Genomic DNA, 18174 nt, shown 5'->3' with positions numbered 1-18174 from the left:
AGCTGCCTTAAGAGCTAGAAAGCTGAAATTTGGCATGGGTGCTCATTAGGACCAGGAATGATGAAAAATGTTTTTAGATTTTCGGATGACCCCATTTGAAGGCGGTCGTCCATACAACAACGGTTTTATTCCCCCGAACCGAAAGTCATGGCACCCATTTTGTGAACCGACTTTCGTTTCCGTTCGTTTCGTTGGCGGGATTATTTTCACCAGCACCATGGGCGACGCTTGCTGAGCATAAAAAATTTGAAAGTAAATATTTTGGCGGGTGTTTTTTGTACTTTCTACTGTTCAAAGCACATGCTACCGGTACGAGATATTTGGATACAATTATAAGCCTACATTTTGATTGAAAAATACAACTAGCCTGTTAGGAATATATTGACTAGAATAGTAGTGGCTTTCAAAGTGCTCTTTACCGCTGCTGGGGGGCTTTGAAGGTCAACCATTTTTATATTTTTGGAATTCCTCCTAGAGAAAGAAAATTTTTTTTAGATTTAGAGTTTATAAGTTCAAGGCTGCGATTTTAATGCTTCAATTGGAATTTTGATGGGGGATTAGAAAATTGATAAGATAATAAAATTTGAAGATTTGAGTTTTATCCAATTCGATTTCACTGGCCAACTTCTAACTTTTGAGTTATAGAAATAGTGTTTTCGAAATGATTTGTTTTCGATAACTTCAAAAAGCTGTTAGTAGAACTTCCAACATTTAAGGTAAACTAAATTTAAAAAAATTCACACATGCAGTTGAAAACATGCAAAAGGAGTTTTCAACATGCTCAACAAAATCATCCATATAGAAAAGTGGGATAATCTTCAACAGATATTTTCATTAGATAAGGGATGGAAAAGATAAAAAAAGCAGTTTAATCTTTTGAAGATAAAACTATTAGGCCAAATCTATTCAAGCTTCCTAAGAAATGATGTTTGTCTAAATTAAGTTTTCAATATCTTAGTCATCTTGCTGTTTTTATACATCGGATTGGGTTGAAAATTGGCACATAGGGGTTATTTGGGACAAACAATTGAATTCATTTATCCAAATTAAAGTCAGGGGTCGGCCTGAGGGGTCGTCCATATTAACTATTCACTGTTTTGGCGATATTGTCGTTATTATAAATCTGTTTAGAGAAAATTGGTACACAAGAGTTTTGAGGGACGGTCAATTGACTTCAGGTATTGAATTCAGCGTAAGGGGCTGGCAATAGAGTCGTCTATATTAACCTTACAATATTTTTGAAATATCGTCGTTATTATACATCGGATTGGGATGAAAACTTGCACACGGTAGTTTTCAGAGACGGACAATCGACTTCATATATCAAAGATTGTATAAGAGGCCACCAAAAGGAGTTTGACTTTTTGGCAATAATGGCGTTGTTATGCGACGGTCGACTCGAAATTTTTACACGGGGTTTTTTTTGGCACGGGCAATCAATTCCAGATTTCAAATGAAGTAGCAGACGACAGAAGAGGTGTTCGTTCAATATTTTTGCAATTGTAACTTAACAATTAATTCGGAAATGCATCAGGAAAATATTTGGCTATTGACTTTCATACAAACTGTTCATAACATATTCTAAGTTGAAAGCGAAACGGAGTTCGTATGGGAACAGCTAGTATTTGATAAAAAAAAAATTAGGATAAATTGAGAAATTTACATACATATTAGGGTGGTTTGGAAATAATTTCATGATCCAATTTTGAAAACCGACCTTACCTATTTTGTAGATTGGCCCTCAAAACTAACATGTGCAAAATTTCAGCTAATTCGGACTTGATTCAGGGGTGTCTTAAACGCTGAGAGTATCGTTTTTTACCTCAAAAAAATCATCAGAAGAGGAACCAAAGAGGAACGGAAAATTAAAAAAAGATTCAATGACTTGAAAATGATAAAATGTCTTAGATTTTTATTTTCGTAAATATCGAGATGTGATTTCTAAAATCACGTAAGGGAGACGACAAAAGGAAATCCGCAATTCAGAAGTTTTGATTTTGATGCTAAATGATTAAGAAATGCATTTAAAGTCGCGATCTGGAGTTATCTTGAACAATCATTTGTGCACATAAATCGACTTTCTGGAAATATTTAAGTCGTTTTTTCGGAAACCCGGTCGTTTTTCGAAAAATCGAAGTCCCAGAAAGTTAAAAATTTGATCGATTTTAAGCACCTCTATATGAAGTCCGATTGAACTGAAATTTTGGGCAGGTCATTTTTTTGGGTGAATATACAAAATGTATAAGGGCGGTTTACGAAATTCGACATGAGCCATTTGGCTGCAGCTGCCGAATTTTAATTTTAATCATTAAGTGGCAAAAAAACTAACTTAGCTGTAGAGATGAGATGAATGATATGCAGAAAATAAATAAAACTTTATCAAAATTAAAATAAAATAAAAGTTGTATTCGCAACACTGAAGGTAAATAAAATAAAATAAATTTCTATGGCAACGATTGCTTTTTTGGCAACACTTAACAGAATAAACAAAACAAAGTCAGCCATTGAGCTATTCTCATGAGTGAAAGACGAGTCTATGTTAATCTCTGAATTGAGATTCTAAAGAATCGTAAAATCACGACAATAGTTGGTAGAATAAGGACAGAGAGCGCAAATTTATTTCTGCCTCCGGTAGAAAGACGGACTGGCACGGGAAGCACAGATTTTTAAGGCTACTGCTACGAAAAAAAGTTTTTGATTTGGCCTCCTGTAGAAAGACGGATTGGCTCAGAGAGCACAGATTTTAAAGGCTGCTGCTACGAACAAAATTGTTTCTGATTCGGCCACTGAAAAAAGGCGGAATGGCTTTAAAAGCGCAGTTTTTTAAGGCTGCTGCTGATTGTTTGTTTTGGTTTGGCTTACCGGTGGAAAAAGACGGAAATGGCTAAAGAAGCGCAGATTTCTGAAGCTGCTGCTGCTGAATGTTTGTTATGATTTTGTTTTCCGGTGAAAATGACGGAATGTCTTTGGAAGCGCAGATTTTTAATTCTGCTGATGATTGGTTGTTTTGGTTTAGCTTTCCGGAGAAAAAAGACAGAAATGGCTATAGAAGCGCGGATTTCAAAGGCTGCTGTTGATGAATATTTAAGGCTGCTGCTGCTGATTGTTTGTTATGATTTAGCTTTCCGGGGGAAAAAGACGGAATGGATTTGGAAGCGCAGATTTTCAGGCAGCTTCTGCAGATTGTTCACAATAACTTGGCCTACCGGTGAAAAAAAAATGAACTGGCTAAAGAAGCGCGTATTTTAAGACTGTTGCTGCTGTTTGTTTGTTTTGGTTTGGCTTCTCGGTGGAAAAAGAAAGAAATGGCTAAAGAGGCGCAGATTTTTAAGGCCGATGCTGATTGGTTGTTTGGGTTTGGCTTTCCGGTAGAAAAAGACAGAAATGGCTAACGAAGCGCAGATTTTAAGGCTACTGCTGATGATTCTTTGTTTTGGTTTGGCTTTCCGTTGGATGAAGACAGAAAAGGTTTAAGAAGCGCAGATTTCTAAGGCTGATGCTGCTGATTTCTGTTTTGGTTTGGCTTTCCTGTGAAAAAAAAAACAGAAATGGCTAAAGAAGCGCAACTTTCTCAGGCTGATGCTGCTGATTGTTTGTTATAATTTTGCTTTCCGGTGAAAAAAGACGGAATGGCTTTGGAAGCGCAGATTTTTAAGACTGTTGCTGATGTTTGTTTATTTTGGTTTGGCATTCCGGTGGAAAAAAAAAAAGATTGATAGCTAAAGATGTGCAGATTTCTAAGGCTGCTGCTGCGGATTGTTTGTTATGATTTAGCTTTGAGGTGAAAAAAAGACGGAACGGCTTTGGAATCGCAGACTTTTAAGGCTGCTGCTGCTGGTTGTTTGTTTCGGTGTGGCTGTCCGGTGGAAAAAGACGGATATGGCTAAAGAAGCACAGATTTCTGAGGCTGCTGCTGATTGTTTGTTATGATTTAGCTTTCCGGAGGAAAAGACGGAATGGATTTGGAAGCGCAAGTTTTTAAGACTGTTGCTGCTGTTTGTTTGTTTTGGTTTGGCTTCCAGGTGAAAAAAGCCGCAATGGATTTTGGAGCGCCGGTTTTCAGGCAGCTTCTGCTGATTGTTCACTTTAATTTGGCCTATCGGTGGAAAAAAAAAGGAATTGGCTAAGTAAGCGCAGATTTTGAAGGCTGCTGCTGATTGGTTGTTTTGGTTTAACTTTCCGGTGGAAAGAGACGAAAATGGCTAAACAAGCACAGACTTCTAAGGCTGCTGCTGCTGATTGTTTGTAATGATTTAGCTTTGAGGTGGAAAAAGGACAGAATGGCTTTGGAAGCGCTGACTTTTGAGGCTGCTGCTGCTGGTTGTTGTTTCGGTGTGGCTATCCGGTGGAAAAAGACAGAAATGGCTTAAGAAGCGCAGATTTCTATTGGTCTGATTGGTTGTTTTGGTTTGGTTTTCCGGTGGAAAGACGTAATGAATTTGGAAGCGCAAGTTTTTAAAACTGTTGCTGCTATTGGTTTATTATGGTTTGGCTTCCCGGTGGAAAAAAGACGCAATGGATTTGGACGCGCCGATTTTCAGGCAGCTTCTGCTGACTGTTCACTTTAATTTGACCGTTCGGTTGAAAAAAAAAAAACGAATTGGCTAAGTAAGCGCAGATTTTTAAGGCTACTGCTGATTCGTTGGTTTGGTTTGGCTTTCCGGTGGAAAAAGACAGAAATGGCTAAAAAAGCGCAGATTTCTAAGGCTGCTGCTGGTTTGTTCTAGATTTAGCTTTCTGGTAAAAAAAACGGAATGGCTTTGGAAACGCTGAATTTTAAGTCTGCTGCTGCTGATTATTCACTATAATTTGGCCTACCGGTGGATAAAACGGAATTGGCTAACTAAGCGCAGATTTTTAAGGCTGCTGCTGATTGGTTGTTTTGGTTTGGCTTTTCGGTGGAAAAAGGCGGAAATTGCTTAAGGAGCGCAGATTTCTGAGGCTGTTGCTGCTGATTGGTTGTTTTGATTTGGCTTTCCGGTGGAAAAAGACGGAAATTGCTTAAGAAGCACAGTTTTTTTTAGGCTGCTGCTGCTGATTGTTTGTAATTCGATTCCCATCTTGGTACTGGGTGTTAAATGATAATCTTAAGTTGTCCACGTCAGTTATTCAGTCTGTAAAGCCTAAATCGGCTAAGACGTTGTTATGTCTTTTTTATATTGCTTTCCGGTGAAAAAAGACAGAAATGGCTGTTCTGGATTTAGCTTTCTAATAAAAGAAACGGAATGACTTTGTAAACGCTGATTTTTAAGGCTGCTATTGCTGATTGTTTGTTTTGGTTTGGCTTTTCGTTGGAAAAAGACAGAAAGGGCTAAAGAAGCGCAGATTTCAAAGGCTGCTTTTGCTGATTTTCTGTTTTGGTTTGGCTTTTCGGTGGAAAAAACGGAAATGGCTAAAGATGCGCAGATTTCTGAGGCTGCTGATTGTTTGTTATGATTTTGCTTTCCGGTGGAAGAAGACGGAATGGCTTTGGAAGCGCAGACTTTTAAGACTGTTTGTTTGTCTTGGTTCGGCTTCTCGGCGGAAAAAGAAGGAATGGATTGGGAAGGCAGATTTTCAAGCAGCTTCTGCCGATTTTTTTACTTTGATTTGGCCTATCAGTAGAAAAAAAAGCGGAATTGGCTAAGTAAGCGCAGAATTCTAGGGCTTCTTTTGCTGTTGTCTGTTTTGGTTTGGCTTTCCGGTGGAAAAAGACAGAAATGGCTAACGAAGCGCAGATTTCTAAGGCTACTGCTTCTGATTGTTAGTTTTTGTTTGGCTTTCCGGTGAAAAAGACGGAAATGGCTTAAGAAGCGCAGATTTTGAAGGCTGCTGCTTGTTCGTTTTGGTTTGGCTTTCCAGTGGAAATAAGACAAAAATGGCTAAAGAAGTTCTGATTTCTAAGGCTGTTGTTGCTGATTGTTTGTTTTGGATTCGATTTTTGGTGGAAAAAGGCGAAAATGGCTAATGAAGCGCAGATTTTTAAGGCGGCTGCTGCTGATTGTTTGTCATGATTTTGCTTTCCGGTGGAAAAATATGGAATGGCATTGAAAGCGCAGATTTTTAAGACTGTTTGTTCGTTTTGGTTCGGCCGGTTTTTTACTTTGATTTGGCCTATTTTTAATACTGCTGTTGCTGATTGTTTGTGTTTATTAGGGCATCCGATGGAAAAAGACGCAATTGGCTCAGGAAGTGCAGATTTCTAAGGCTACTGCTGCTGATTTTTTGTTATGATTTTTCTTTCCGTTGGAAAAAGACGAAATTGCTTTGGAAGCGTAGATTTTTCAGACCGTCGCTTCTGTTTGTTTGTTTTGGTTTGGTTTTTCGGTGGAAAGGACGGAATGGATTAGGAAGCGCAGATTTTCAGGCAGCTCCAGCTGATTGTTCATTTTAATTTGGTCTACTGGTGGAAAAAGCTAAATTGGCTAAGTAAGCGCAGATTTTTAAGGCTGCTACTGATTGGTTGTTTTCGTTTGGCTTTCCGATGTAAAAAGACAGAAATGGCTAAAGAAGCGCAGAATTCTAAGGCTACTACTTGTTTGTTATGATTTAGCTTTCCGGTGGAAAAGACAGAATGGCTTCGGAAGTACAGAGTTTAAAGGCTGCTGCTACTAATTTTTTTTTTTGTTTGGCTTTCCGCTGGAAAAAGACAGAAATGGCTTGAAAAGCGCAGATTTCTTATGCTGCTGCTGCTGATTGTTTGGTTTGGTTTGGCTTTCCGGTGGAAAAAGACGACAATGGCTAAAGAAGCACATATTTCTAAGGCTGGAGCTGCTGATGGTTTGCTTTGATTAGGAAAGACGGAATTGGCTAACGAAATGCAGATTTTTAGTACAGCTGTTGCTGATTGTTGGTGTTTATTAGGCCATTCGATGGAAAAAGACGCAATTGGCTCAGGAAGTGCAGATTTTCAAGGCTACTACTGCTGATTTTTTGTTATGATTTCACTTTCCGGTGGAAAAAGACGGAATGGCTTTGGAAGCGCAGATTTTTAAGACTGTTGCTGATTTTTGTTTGTTTTGGTTTGGCTTTCAGGTGCAAAAGACGGAATGGAATTAGGAAGCGCAGATTTTCAGGCAGCTTCTGCTGATTGTTCAATTTGATTCGTCTATCTTTGAAAAAATGGAATTGGCTTAGGAAGAACAGATTTAAAGCTGCTGTTGTTGATTGTTTGTGTTGATTAGGCCTTCTGGTGGAAAAAAAACGGAATTGCTTTGGAAGCGCAGATTTCTAAGGCTGATGCTGCTGGTTGTTTGTTTCGGTTAGGATTTTTGGTAGAGAATAAACCAAATTGGCTAAAGAACCGCAGATTTTAAGGACTGTTGCGACTGATTGTTTGTTTTGATTTGGCCTGCGGGTGGAAAAAGACAGAATTGGCTTAGGAAGCACAGATTTTTAAGGCTGCTGCTTCTGATTTTTTTTTATTTTGATTTGAATTTTAAAGGCTACTGATGCTGTTTGTTTGTTTTGAATTGGCCTTCTGGTTGAAAAGGCTGTTTTTTAATAATACTATCGAATTATTCCAGCTCTCGTAAACAGAGACAGAGTTACAAAAATTGTTTGAGAAAACGGTTGCTAAGAACGTTTTCGGATTGTTCCGGCTCTGATTTACAAAAACAGAGCGACAGGAAAAGCACAAACTGGTAAGGCTTTTGTGAAGAATATTTTCGGATTGGATGTAGAATATACAGAATATGAAAAAAAAAACTAAGATTAGAAAAGCTTTTGCAAAGAATGGAATTTAGAATTGAGATGAGGGATATTTGGAATATAAATTTTTGTATTTTTGAAAAACATATGTCTGTAAATAAAAATTCTTTTGAGAATTGAGTTGAGAAGGAATGTAGAGATGAGATGAAGGATATGCAGAAATTAAATAAAATTTTTAAGATTGAGAATAAAGATGTGGAACATGGAACAAAATATAAGGATATTTGGTAAATAAAATTTTGTTCTAGAGAAAAAAAAAAAGTCGATGCGTAAAAAGTTGTGATTGAGAATAGCAATGAGAAGGAATGCAGGGATGAGATGAAGGACATGAAGAAAATTAATCAAATTTAATGTAAAATAAAATAAATAGTAGTTGTATTTGGCAAAACTGAAGATAGATAAAATAAACTACAAGCTGTGCTAAAAGTCTATGGTAACGTTAGTAATTTTGCAACACTATGCAAAACAGACAAAGAATGTCAGTCATTGATCTATTCTTGTGAGTGAAAGACTTGTCTGAGTGAATCTCTGAATTGAGATTCATAAGAATCGTAAAATCACGCCATGAATATCTTATGTGTACTTAAGTTAAATTCAATAAAGCGTAATTGAATCGAAACTTGCTGTTTAAAAAATTCAAACAGATAATCCTTGTTCATGCATGGTTAGTTTATCAAACAATGTAGAGCAGTAAAAAAAACACTCCTAAACCTTGCTACCAGCACATGTTCCCATCATTCTTACCAATCGTCATCTCCACGCAACCAATTTCCGGAAACAGTTGATTGAGTTTAAAGATTTTCCTCAACTCAAATATTAGCAAAACTCGATTGTCCCGAACTTTCTAGCGAGAAGCTGATGATGGCAATGGTGGGTGAGAAGTGGTGAAAGAAGCGTAAAAAAAATTGGGCAAACTGTCGCTCGATGCTGCAAAAGTGTAAGCGAATAATGGAATTCTTCTCACCCTTCCGGTGTGAATCCTTGCGAAGACGTTGCTTCTTGCCGGCTTGAATCGGTTCGCTGCTGAAAGCTTTTGTCGTCTTCAAGGAGCAACTATTGGGAGATTCGTCCATCTTGGACGAAGCCGTGAGTCGGGGATAACGAAGAGGAAACGGAAGTCGAGCGGGGTATCATGTATTCCCACGTTTCGAGCAGGGATACTTTCATTTTAAAGAACGAACGAAAGTAAACTCAATTTTGAAGCGATCTTCTTGTGAATTTGTTCAATTACTGGTTGAAATAGTTTCTGGCTGTATATTAAATCTTTTTTTAAAGATAAATGGTTGCAACTTGAATCGTGGATTGATATTGAATCGTGACTTTTCAATGAATAGTTTTAAGAAAATCTCGTCAACTAATTTTTCATTGCAACGCGTAGCAAATAGACCGATTTCACGCCAAATAGACTCGAAGTAGGCATGACCTTCTCAGAATTCAATGAAACTTTGTGGCCATAAAGATCTTATCTAGTAAAGCAACTTGAATACTTTGTTTTCTCAAAAATTATCAAGACAAACATTTGAAAAAGGGTAAAACTTTTCAGGCATAAATTTTATAAACCTTTTCAGGTAAAAAATTACATTTCCTACACAAATGTGATTCATGTGAGAGTATTGGAGACAATTATTGAATTAAAAAAAAATGATAATTTTGAAATCCTTTACTGAGAAAATGCATTTCAAAAACTAAAACTCAATTTCCCCTAAAAAAAGACCTTCTTAGAATTTGATGATTTTTTTTTATAATCCGATCCGATAGAAGATGTATAGAAGAAAAAAACAGTAACTCTTATTTAATCAGAAATGGATATTTTAGCCTATTCTGAGTTTTTTTCAGGAAAAATTAAAATATACCATTACTGTTGAATCCATTTCATTGATACTTGATTGCGTAAAGTCGATCATCCGTTTGAAGTCGAGTCGATTATATTTATAGTTGGATGCGAAATAATCAACTACTCTTTAATGATGGGTAAAACCAGCTGAAAAAATTGGAACAACTGTCTTCCTTTTTCTCCGTGTACAGTAAACCAAGATATCAAAAAAAATGTTGTTAGGCACTATAAAAAACGATTTGCAACCGCTGTGCAATTTTTTGTGGCTAGTTTTGACTTATTTGGAGGCGGTTGTTCCAAATATGCATTAAGAAACCGAATGTCAAACAGGTCCTTAATAAAAAAAAATTATAATAATATCCAACTTGATAATGTTTTTCATCCATCAGCTGTTGTTTTCGAGATAACTTTCAAAATGAGAAAATTTTTACTAAATTCATTTGTTCACAGTAAACTGTAGAACCTTACGAAAATTCCAAAAATAAATTTCAACGATTATGTATTTCAACGATATGCCGAAGACTGCAAGAAATTTATACTATTTAGAAAATAAATACAGAAGTTTTCTTATTATTTATTTTCCCCCTTTTAGTCAAAAAAGGAAGTTTAATCTAAAACTATATGGATGAAATATCAGTTTATGTTTTTTATGTAAATTGGTTTGTTTGTCATGGTGATTTATTATTTTCTTCAAAACTTCAAAATTTTGTAGTTTGTATTTTATCTTATTAAATTTTTTAACATAAAATTGTAAAATTAGCAATAAATGAATAGTGTAATAGTAAATATCGAATAATGAATCTCTTCAAAGGAAATTCTTTTCCATTGAGATTCATATTGTAGTCAATTTAGTTAAATAATGCATATCCTCGCACGACATTATAAATATTTGTGTTCTCAGCATGATTAAAATTTGCTCGCGTTTACTTTTATTATCATTTTGCTGCCAGACATGCTGAGAACTGTAGCGTCCATTACCAGGGGGCTCAATTGAGCCTTTTGTTGTGGGGGAGTGTGGTGGGCCGCTACAAATTGAAAAAAAACGAATAAAAAGAGAAGCGCATCTGAAAATTTGTCACACTATAGAGAACTTTCTCTCTCCTTTCCAACGCAATATTCGCTAGTAAAATTAATCGAGGAGTCAAGAACTACTTCTTGTTTATTGAAGATTTGCTAACAAAATACCCAAAAATTCACTTAAAAATGTTCCTAACAACTTGAAATTTTCCATTTTTCATGTGTTAAAATGACCTAAATAACATAAACTCAAACATTTTGATTAAAATGATAATGAACCGAATATTGTTGGAAAAGGAATTTAAAAAAAAAATTATCAATGAAAATTACTGGCAACACTGTAGAAAATTAACAAAATCACTGATACGAAGGTGTACGCTATACGATAATTTCTTTTGAAAAAGAATGCAATTTTGAATTGTGGGGTGAAAGTTACAATCCATCATTTAGCATTGTATTCTTTCTACTTAAAAAAAAATTGATCTTCTAGCTTGAGTTCTATAGGATCCAGAAATGTTGCGATGCTCATTTGGGCGGCAAATAGCCTCAGCCCGTGGCGTAGAGGATAGCCTTGAAATCTTCTAAGCCAGTTGGTATGAGATCGAATCCTGGTCACGGTAACATTGTACACTTTCTGTGGGTTGGTGGTGTTAGCATTTGCTATGATGCTAGCCATCATATCCTCGAAAGAATTACGCTTAGAGTTATGAAAAAGGAATCTCTTCGAGGAAACATCATTTTATTGAGATTCTGTATGTGTTTGTGTTCGTTTTAAAAAAATATTTTTTTTACGAAATAAAATATGTTTCATTTCAATTATTTTTTATAAACCACGTGTATTGTATTCCGACGTTTCAGTGTCGCTTTGTACCATCATTACTCACCATCATTACTCACTTCTTTCTAGTCGGTTTTTCTGAAAAAAATAGGTTCTGAAAAGACAAAGTGTGTTTAAAATTATAAAATCACATCGAAATAAGAGTTTAAAGCAATGTTTCAATACTTTTAAAAAGTTTATTAAATGCGTTGTGACAACTTACGATGAACTACATAAACATGCTTGAAACATTTGGCAAACTGTTAAAAGGAAATAATTTTCAAAAAACACATGGAAATTTCATCCTTCTTTCCTATTGAATAGTTTTTTTTCAAGAAATCACTGTACATAGTTAACATCATTCAATTTTCATCATTACAGTGGATTTTCATATAATTTCCCAAAAAACCCAAACCGTCCTGGACCAGTTCAAAGTACAAATGAATTTTTAGATGGGAAAAATATACTTTTGAATGATCATATCTCTTCCCATAATTCAGAAATAGAAACGATGTTTTGTTTTTTTTTAAATATATAACAGTTGATTTTTATAGCTATGTCTTAAAAATATTGCTTGGTTATTTTGAAATTTTCATCAAAATTTCTCAAGCAATCAAAAGGAACATATTTACTTGAATGGAGGCTTTGAAAGGTACATATTGGCTGACACAGAAACACAACTGATCAATTCCCTTAAGTTAATCATATGTAGGGGAGAGTGGGGTATCGTGGGCCATGGGGGAAACGTGGGCCACTTTTAATAACTCAGATGTGTGTTGAGATATAAATCTCTAACCAACTGTCATCTTCGTCGCTTTGCGTGAGCATATATTTCTATATGTTGTTGACTGAAATACGCATCATATGCTTCTTTTATTTATCAAGCCAAAAAAAGTAAGAAAAATTTACTTACATAATTAAGAAAACACCTGCTAATTTCATCGATGGGGAACCTAAAGTGCATCACAAAAATATGCTCATACGCTTATGATCTTAGTTTTGTCATGATCTTTCACATGGAAGAGGAATTTTTGATGAAACATCAATAAATCACACAAACGCAACCAATTTGCAAATCATAGCTTGTGGGGAATCGTGGGCCACACACCTTGAATCACCTATATTTTTATGTTTTAATACACATTCAGAACTTAAAATAATTTTCACCTATCTAAAGTTTTCTTATGCCAAATGAAGAGTTATGAAAAATATTTTGTCCATCCTATATAATAAATTTCGCCAAAACGTTCGCGAGCCAGGTTTTGGAATCTATTCGATCATACACAGCTCTCTTTTTTATTTCATCATCTGAAATTGCTTTAGAATAACGAAATGAATTAGGAAATTACAGTTTTGGGTCAACTCATAAACTTTGAATGTTATTTGGTCAATTTGGATTTGGTGGCCCACGATTCCCCACCATTTTTCAAAATCCAAAAAAAAATGCTTTTTTTCAAACAGTCAGAATTTGGGGAAAATAACTTATTAAAAATTAAAAAAAAAACCTTATGATACCTTGAAAATGTAGAAAACTATACCATTTTTTATTTTCATCTTATCTTTTATAATAAAGAAGTTATGGAACAACGAAAAAAAGTGGCCCATGATTCCCCACTCTCCCATACTCATTAATGAACTTGATTGTAGCAAAAATAATTTATATATAGGTACGTAGTAAGGGAGTTGAGTCACAATAAGGGTACAAAAGTACTCAAAACGGGATTCACGGATTCACAAAAAGTGCATTGAGGTTCTTCCTTCCATCTTCAATTCCAAGATTGCGGATTAATGTCTGATGTCTGATAGCAAAATTCGACTTGTACTCATTAAGCCATTCCACCAACTACACATATTGTAGAAATTTCAGGTGATTTTCAGTGATTAACATAATTTTATAATCAGCGAAAGCCGCCATCTTCAATTTCCAGATGGCATCTGATAGTGAAATTCGACTTCTACTCGTTCAGCTCGTTCACTCAATACCCACATTGTGGGAGTTTCATATGATTTTCAGTGATTAACATCATTTAAAGTTTCAGCGGAAGCCGCCATCTTGGATTCCTAGATGGCCTCAGACAACGAAATTTTTACTTCAACTCATGGTTTCATTCCACTGATCATTCACAACCAATCCCATTTTTATTTCATTCAAAAAGTCTGTTCTCATTTACTGCACTAATGATTAACAACTCAGAAATGAGGAGCTCTTCCTACGCGTAATAGTATGGCTGGCGAGAGAAACGTCAAAATGTAGCTAAATTTATATGGCTCTCATAAACCCGTCATAAAACAAATTAGAATTTATCTGACCATAATAAGTATAATTTTTACTTTCAATGATATTTTTCGGTGAGGAATCAGTGATTCATTTATTTCGACCATAATAATACTCTTAAGCATTGAATTGATTAAAGCCATGTTTATTGCAAAAACGAAATGTTAAAACAAACGACGCCATGTTGATGGCTTTATTATTTCCTTAGTATTGGAAAGAAAATTTTCAGGCTTATTTTCAATGAATTCCATAATGTTTGTGAAGCCATTATGTCATAAATTTAAATTCTGTATTTTAGAAAATATTTTTTGCGTAATTTTTTAAATTTTATTTTTTCAAATCAACATGATTATTTTATTAGAGTTCATTTATTCTAAAGGTTTGACGAGGGACATTTATTTTTCGATCTAACTTTATACATATTTTACCTGTTGTCTTGACCGGCATTAAAAAAGGGACTTCATAATGCTATCATAAACCATCATGGTAGCTGAAAAAAATTTAATAAATAATCAGAGAGTTCACGCCACGGAATCGAAAAAATAAAAATGTTTTTCATATTTTTTGAAAGCTTTATACAAGCTATGATGAGCAAAATTATACAGCATAATGATGTTATCAAATTGCCTGGTTTTAGCTTTATTAGGGTTCTGGTGATGCATATAAAGCGCTTTAGATTATTTTTTAATAACTGTCAATTACATTTTTTTTTCGCAAATCTACAAAAAAAAATAATTCACCAAAAATTGGTTAATATAATAACTAGCAAACACCATATCACTAAAACCACATAGAAGGAATAGAGAAATTTGGACAAATTTTTCAAATTCAAGACGCCAAAATCTTCATAAATTCTGTTATTGAGACATAGGCTCCAAAAATGCTGTTCCACTGTGTAATGGTAAGGTTGCAGGATTTTTTTTACAAAAAAGCACCTTTTCCAAAGTTAGTTTACAAAAAAAGTTGATTATTTTTGACGTAGAATTACGTCTAACGGCAACACTATAGGGGAACAAATCGAAATTAGCGAAAAAATCTTGCGTCACGAAAAAAGCCTCATTAACGGACATCACATTTAAAGTATTATGACATGGCATGTTAGAATTACATGTTGTCATGACATTTTGAAATGACATTTTGATATGACATTTTAACATGACATTTTGACATGACATTTTGACATGACATTTTGACTTGCCATTTTGGCATGACGTGTTTATATGACATGTCGATATCACATTTTGACATGACATGTTGATATGACATTCGTTTTTGGTCGGTCTGAGTCGGACGGAGCCCAGGGCAGAGCCTTGGGACTATTGACAGTTGTGGTCGCATTGGCGGCGATGTTTATTTCGGCCAGGGGTTGGGTTTGAGGAATGAAGAAGCCCGATTGAGAAGTTTCGAAGAATTCAATATTGGTCGCGTATAAGTTGTGTTTTGACAGAAAGGATTTTCTCCACGATGTTTGAATGGACATGTGTGTTGTTGTTGAATTGTGGTGCCAGAGAGCTGGGGAATAAGTTGGTGTTGTGAATGAAGGGGAAAAAAGCGTTGAGAAGGCAGCAACCGATGCGATGTTTTTATCACGAGGTGTAAACCGGTTGAAAGAACTTCCGAATAGTTCCGCTTATAAGAATTAACAAACGGGCGCTAGTGAAGCTGTTCACTATGGATCTGGGCCATGAAGTAACGACGAAGACATTGGTTCAACATCGTCGGTTTGTATTTGGACGAAATAAGATAAGTATACATTTTTTGTTACTGATTAAAATCCAAATCATAACTTTCCTTTAACTTTTTTATTTGTAATCTATGATTTTTCAATGTTTGTTTGAAAACGATGATCCTGCCGTTAATACAACGGTGGTGGATAGCAGAAGCTTGGAAAAGACATTTTTATTCAGCGTTGCCACTTTTAGATTCCTCTCGATCTGAACAAATCTATTTTAATGGACAATACAACATCGTTAATCTGACACAGTTGAATTAAAAAAAATCCAATATAATCAAGCTTATAAAAACTCATTAAAGCATCATAAACTTGAAATTTGTATGCGAGAAGGCCGTAAAAATTTAAATTGTTTGAGCTAGATTTTTTTGTTTATTGAACTTTAGAAAGTTGTTATTTAATTCTATAATTTTTTATTTCAATAAATTCTTCTGTGTTAATTTGTTAATTGTTCTTTTAAATCGCCAAATTTAATGAAGATTCGATCAACACTTCTCATAATTTTCCACTTTTTTAATGAATAACCTTCGTTGTATTTTTTTGTACATGCATGTTTGTTCATACATGCAAAATAGTATTATGCTAATGTAAATCCTAACAAAATTGTACCATTTCAGATATGTATCCTTTTTTAAATTATTCAAAAATATTGTTATCATATTTTCAATAAATTATTTATTACACCTATTCATTTATCCCCGTATTTTATACTTTATAATTTCATATATTACCACTTTGTTTTGTAATTTTTCTTACTATCACCCAACTTTTTCACATATTCTAGAAGGAATGTATCTGGGGATAATCCGAAGAAACTATTGCAAGCGGAGTGGGTTGCCAACCATTGTAAGTTTCTGAGGGTTGGATGCCTTCCTTCGACGAACCATCGGCCGTGGAAGCCCTGAAGTAATTCGAAGGCCAAGCCACACAGACATAGGCAGGACCATGCTACCGATGGGGGAACCATACATACATACATACATACATGATATGACATTTTAACTTGACATGACAAGACATATTTATATGATTTATTGACATGACATATTGGCATGACAATTTGAAATGACATTTTGACTTGACATGACATGACATATTGACGTGACATATTGACATGACATTTTGACATTACATTTTGACTGTACATTATGACATGACATTTAAACTTGACATGACATTATATCATGACATGTTGACGTGACATGCCAAGTTGAAATGACATCTTGGCAAATTTTGACATGATTTGATGACATGAAATTCTGACATGACATGTTGACATTAGATGTAGACATTATGACATTACCTGTTTACATGACATTTTGACATGACATTTTGGAATGACATTCAAACTTATTACCATCACAGTTTGAAATGTTGATATGTCATTTTGGCATTTCTTTCTGACATAGCATTTCATTATGTTGCCATTACATTTTGAATTGACATGACAATCAAGCAACCCATCTTAAAAATGTTTATGCAATTAATACAGGAAAATCGAAAATTATCGTAATTCTACGCTGACTACGGTTGTAGTATGATCAAAACCTCTTAAATTTTTTTTTGTTACAGCCTAAATATGTTGAAGCTTTTTTAACCAGTCTGGGCCTGGTCCCGGAAACAAATAAGGCCCTTGGAGCCAAAGTGGTATAAGTGCATAAAAGCCTTTTTCGAGAAAACACGCTTTAAAGTTGTTGTGTTTGGCAATTTTCCATATATTTTCGAAAAATATTTTTTTTGCTTTGGAACTTAAAAGTATGTAAATAAAATTATAAAATTCTGAAAAAATCATCAAGTATAGTTTAAATGATGAAAACCCGTTTGGCATCATTGACTCAAAATCGATCATTCGCGATTTCGAAGCTAATTTTTGACAGCTCGTGTGTGTGCAAGAAAATGTAAACAAACGGGTGGAAATACTAGCTTCTAATAAATCATTATTTTCTTTGATTTGGTTAGGATTTCCAGAAAATGACGGATACAGATTTGGAGTAGAAGGTTCAGAGATTATTGTGAGCTATAGGAGAAAATGTGTATGTGCCGTGAAGCATTGCAAATCGACATCAAAAAAGGTCAATTTTTTACTACTCCAAAAACTATTCTCAGTATTTCACATATTTTTGAATGAAAACTCGAGCCAAATGCACATTTTCAATTGCAGTTTGTTAAAAGAGTAGTCAATTAACGTTCCTTTAAAATTTGGGAAAGACCCAACAATTGATAAGGTAGAATTTTTTATTCGAAAAAACATAAATTTTTGCTATTTTCTATTAGGTTTCCTTCTGCAGCTGCATACAATCAGGCGTAATAATTTTAAAGCTGGAAAGCGGATTTTTATATTTGATGGTGGTTGACATGAACAAAAATTATATCCTTGGATTACTACACAATTCAAGTTTACTTAAATGCTTTTCAATTGCCATCGTTCAAGGGTTATAAAATGTTTTGTATTTTTATCGGACCTCATGATCTCATTTTTTTTTGGAAAATTTTATTGAAAATTATATTAATACAACCACTAGCCGTAGAAAATTTTAAATTAAAACTTAACATTTTATACTGTCTTAGGCTGAAACTATTTAAATTTTTATATAACGTTTTTATAAAATGAAACAACTAAACCAAATCCAATAGTTATAGTTTAAAGTAACAACGAGAAAATCGTTCTTTTATATAGACCAACGAGAATCGCATAAAGTTTAATATGAAGATATGATAAAAAATATTGATTATTGGCAAAAATTAAAAGTTAAGAAAATGGACGAAAAGATTGATTCACATAGGGGCCGTTCAGATACCACATGAACAGA

Source organism: Uranotaenia lowii, chromosome 3 (genome assembly GCF_029784155.1).
Source record: "Uranotaenia lowii strain MFRU-FL chromosome 3, ASM2978415v1, whole genome shotgun sequence".
Taxonomy (NCBI): Eukaryota; Metazoa; Arthropoda; class Insecta; order Diptera; family Culicidae; genus Uranotaenia; species Uranotaenia lowii.
The sequence above is the reverse complement of the archived record's forward strand: the minus strand, read 5'-3'. Positions refer to the sequence as shown.